The 5,070-nt window shown below is 34.8% G+C and overlaps 1 pseudogene; it reads right to left on the reverse strand.

Moving 5' to 3' along the window:
- Positions 1–586: 586 nt before the first annotated feature.
- On the reverse strand, positions 587–1,101 carry LOC110287078 (annotated as a pseudogene).
- Positions 1,102–5,070: the final 3,969 nt, after the last annotated feature.

Here is a 5,070-nt window from a genome sequence, read left to right on the forward strand (position 1 = left end):
TTAGAGCGACCTTGTTTCCAGGTCTCCTCAAGATGATCCAGTTCATGCCTCTTCCCCTCAAGTGATTATGAGTATAGCCTACTTTCACTCTGAACATTATCACATTTTGTCTGACAAAATCTTGAATATTGTTCCAAAACATTAAAAGAAAAAGCATAATTTAGTGACTTTTCTTGTGGAGAATAGCAAACCAGCTAATGCTAGTTGGCTACTGAACACTTAATTTTTGAAAATTTACTCTTTGAAAGTTTCATTTGCTGATATAGTGTATCTTGATGGATCATTTCCACCCAATCCTCTCTTCTTTTTCAAGAACCCGTCCATTGTTTGTCCTTATATTCAAATCCTTCTTTTTTACTTATTTATGGTCAGGATCTCCTTAGTGCTGATCATGCTCATGGGAGTGGGCCACAGTTCTAAGGAAAAGTGCTTTCCCTAACTCACTACCCATCAATTGCTCTAGTTGCATCTAGTTGCTCTATCTCTGGCTTCCTTCCTTAATACATGCTAGGATATTTTTCAACATCCAAGGCTTTATTACTAACAGTAAGATCCAAGGCTAGTTTGTGTAGCCTCAACTGGCTCTTCAACTTCTGGCACATTTGATCTTCTGGCCCTTGGAATGGTCATAGGGTTTGGTATTATCTGTGTGTGATTCCTGGAGCCTTGCAAAAAGACTGGTACACCTATCATCCCTTAAAAGTACTGGACAGGAACACAGTGCCTCATGCCTTGAGAGACTATAGGACCAACTTGTTGAAGGCAAGGATCTTATCTCCAGCCTTGAGGATGTGACTTTGGGCCCAGCTGCTCACCTACAGTGCACACACCTTCAGTTTGAGCACTTGCAAAATCCACATATCTATGACTATCACCACAAACACAGCTGTTCTGTTCTCCCAGACAGGAAGCTTCATCTTTTGAATCATCCAGGACAGGACAGAGGTGACTAGATATTGCAACTCATAAATAACATTTTCAGCACAACCTAATTGAAAGTAGACTTGGTTTGTCTGGCCAGAAACCTCTACAAGTAGATGTTCTGGCATTGGGTTCCTTGTGTTGCACCATTTGGTCCTTGTGGTGAATGTTAACACCCATAATGATGCCTCCTGCTTGGTCAGATCTGGATTTCACAGTACTCTCAATCCTCTGAGTCTAATATCCTCTCCAGCCATTTTTTCCAATGTCCTTTGAGCCTTGGGGCAGTGGTTGATATAGTTGCCTCATATACTTTTGAGTGGTCACAGTCATGTATTCTCTGGAAACTGAACAGTAATCTCTGTATTAATCACTGCCCATTTCAACAAGAATTTTCTCTGACCAACATTGGGCATGGCACAAATCTCTAAATATAGACTCTCTATATTTTTTATATAGAAGACAGTTTCACAACATGGCCATTTAGAAAAAGTAAACAAGATTGGCAGCTTATCCCTGGGGCTTATGACTTCTGGGGTCACAAGTTTTACCTTGTTTACTGTACCAAGCATGACTTTTCTCCAGTGAAACAGGAAAGTAGTTAGTTTGATCTCTACAATAAAGTGCAGTCTATGAACAATAAACAGAATTTGGCTATTAATTGGATATAATTAATTTTCCTAACTCTCTTACCTCGAATTCTCAATAAAATTAACTTGGAGCCTGGATGGTCTCCATGTTCAGGTGTATAGTTTGAGATTAAGTTATTTATAATGATTCATATCCCCTAGAAATAAACAAATTCGGGTAAAATACCATGTAACCTTCTCTACATTCTCCTTGTGAAAAACTGAAGTTTCTTGACATCCTTGTTATAGTTTAACCAACCATATTATCACTCTCAATTTCTGATGGAACCATCTTCTTAACATGTACAAATGAAGAGATAAAGCCATCATCTAAGGAAAAAAGAATATTCTATAATTTATCCATCATCTAAGGAAAAAGAATATTCTATAATCTAGCTTGTGTGAAATAATATTCCCTTTCTTTTTAAATTGAGTTGCCCCACAAATATAACCCTGAATGCAGCATACTGTGAAAAACATATTTTCTATCACACACCTTACATCTCAAAAACCCAGTTTGCTTTTCTTTACATCTGAGAAGACTTTAGTAACAGCACTTTAGAGCTGCAGTTTTCCAGATATTGTATTTGCAGAGGCAACCTATTATATGAGTTAGGAATAAAGCAAATTATTCTGCTTTCCCATTGTTCTTGTCCCTAAATCTATTTATAATTTTGTTCCAAAATAACCTTTGATAAACTTTGTGCTAGTTTGAATTGATTCTAAGCATATTGAAGTACCTAAGTCTGTCGTGTTATACCATATGATGCCATCAGAAGTCATCCATACAGATGAGAAGAGATAGTAGGGAGACGAAGGAATAAAGATCAAAGGAGTCACTTGCTGAAGCCCAGTGGGACCATAGCGCAGCATCTTTTCCCCCTTCTTTCTGAGAGGCGAGAAATCTGAGAATTATCAAACATCTGGCAATTACTCACCTGGGTGCTGCTAATGATTGTTGTAATGAGATGGAGCAAGGCCAATATTCTTCCTGCTGTGCTCTTATTAGTGAGAAATAGTATCTACCTGTCTTATTTCTATTTTAACCTACCATGTAATCTGAGAAATGAAGAATCTATGCAGCATTTCTGAGACAGCAAAATAGAGGAGCAGGGAATATTCTGAGGAAAGTATGCTGTGATAGGACATTCAGCCGCTTCTGGGGACAGATATTTGGGATGAGAAAGATAAAGTAGAATAGGGTTTCAGTTATTCATGTGTATTTGTACTGCTGCTATTATTGTTCTGTTTTTGATAATTTTGATCAAGTGTCTATAGCATTTATTGTTTTTGTTGTTGTTGATGATGATGAGACAGGGTTAGATGGCCTCTAATTTTTATGTAGCTGAGATGACTTGAGCTGCTGATCTTTCTGCCTTCACCTCTTGACTGTAAGGACTACAGGTATTTGCTACCACACCAATGCATACATCAGCTGGGGATCAAAACCAAGTCTGCATGCCAGACAGGCATTCTACAAACTGAACTATGTCCTCATACTGTTATCAATGTTTAGGAAAAAAAACCTTTGAAATAACAATTATTGTCTTAGTTTGTGTTTAAGTGGTTAAATGTGTATGACTCAAGTTTTCAATGTACTCTAATGACCATATTTTTTCCATTTGTCTTATTATGCTTGGGATTAAAACTACATTGCTGTGTACACAAAGCAAGTACTTTATAACAAATATACGTCTCTAGGTATTGGTGGCTTTTTTCTTTATTTAATTCTACTATATTTTAACAGAATCATATTTTCATGAAATATTTTAATTTTTATTGTTTCTATATTATGTACACTCAACTCTTTGATGTACAACAATTTATGTGGATGGACTTCTTTGGAAGTAGTTCTAGATTGCTGATAATTATGTAGCCAGAGGCTGGAGAGATGGTTCAGCAATTAACATAGCTTATTGCTTTTGTAGATGAGCCAGATTCAGTTCCTAGCACCAACACAGTAGTTTATGACCACTTGTAACTCCAATACCAGGAGATTGCATGTTTTTCTCTTTTTATAAAATGAGAACACAAAGTTGAGTGGACATGGAATGAAGGGTATATCTGTGAGGATTTGGGGGAGGATGAATTTCATCAAAATACATTATATGAACCTCTCAAAGAATTACTCACAGTATTTTAGAATTTTTTTAAAAAAATATTCAGCCAAAATTATCATCTATTTATCAAACCTTTCCACATTATGAATAAAATTTTATTCTTTTCTTGCTTTTTGTTCTATCTGATGTATTACAATGATGAAATGTTCCAAAGAACAGATGATACAATCTAGCACAGTCTCTCATATCCTATCAATTTGAGATTTCCTCCAAAGGAATTTATCAGCTATGTGTTCATCGCTCCTGCTGCTTCTATGCATTTAAGGCCATATATGAACATGTAAGATAAATAGCTTTTTATGCAGGTATTAATTTATTATTTATCTATGAAGACCATTCTTTGGCAGACGCTTTACTCTTTTGTATTAGTTCTAGAGTATCTTATTGTATATAAATATTTAATTCATTACATTCAAAAAATAAGTTTTTAATTACATAAAAATTTTCACTGACATAAATATATTTCAAAAACTTTACATACATCTTTATGTTTCAGTATGCTATGTGGGGATATAGAGAAATTATCATCTAATTAGAAGTGTATACATGTGTGTTTGTGTGTGTATGTATGTATGTCTTTGTGTGTGTGTTATATATGTGTGTTTGTACATATACAAAGGCATTACCAATATGCATTTATTCTGACACTGTACAATGATCAACACATGTCACCATCTTCAACAAAACTGGGCCACTAAATTTGTAAACTTTTGTGCTTTTTCCATAACCATAAATAAGTTTAGGGTTGTCTGTCAGTTATCTATCTATTCAATTTAGATAATACATAGCATTTTTATACTCTTTCTTGGTGTGTAGATCAAACTATTCTTGAACTTGTTTCTCTTGACTTCATCCTCTCAAATGGGATTACAAGTATCTACAACTATACTCAGCTATTACATATGTGAGGTTATTGTATAAATACATACATATATACATATACATGTACAGACAATTTGTTTAACCATAAGCACTGTGTATGGAAAAGAAAAATACAGAAGCCATTTCATGTTCCTAATCTTTAGTTTAAGACATTTTGATTTTACAATGTGTTATTTCACATTTTGGAATCTGATGATTATTGAATATTTAATTTATAGCCCAACTTTTCAAAGTTGATCTGTTATATTTTCATTGTCTTTTATAGCCATACTTTCAACAATAACTACATGATTAAGTAGTTTTAGTGCCTAAATCTAGAGTATTACACCACTACGTTTTCTTTCCCCAGGTGTTTATAATTTCTATTCCTCACTTTGTAGTAGAATACCTCTTTTGCTTTGGCTTAATGAATCGTGTCTGACAGCAGTTTCCCTGGAAACAGAGGTTGAGGCAAGGATTTATATGCAGAAAGATAATATACGTCTGGATGTATGGCAAACAATAACTGAAAAAAAAAA

Source organism: Mus caroli, chromosome X (genome assembly GCF_900094665.2).
Source record: "Mus caroli chromosome X, CAROLI_EIJ_v1.1, whole genome shotgun sequence".
NCBI classification, from domain to species: Eukaryota; Metazoa; Chordata; class Mammalia; order Rodentia; family Muridae; genus Mus; species Mus caroli.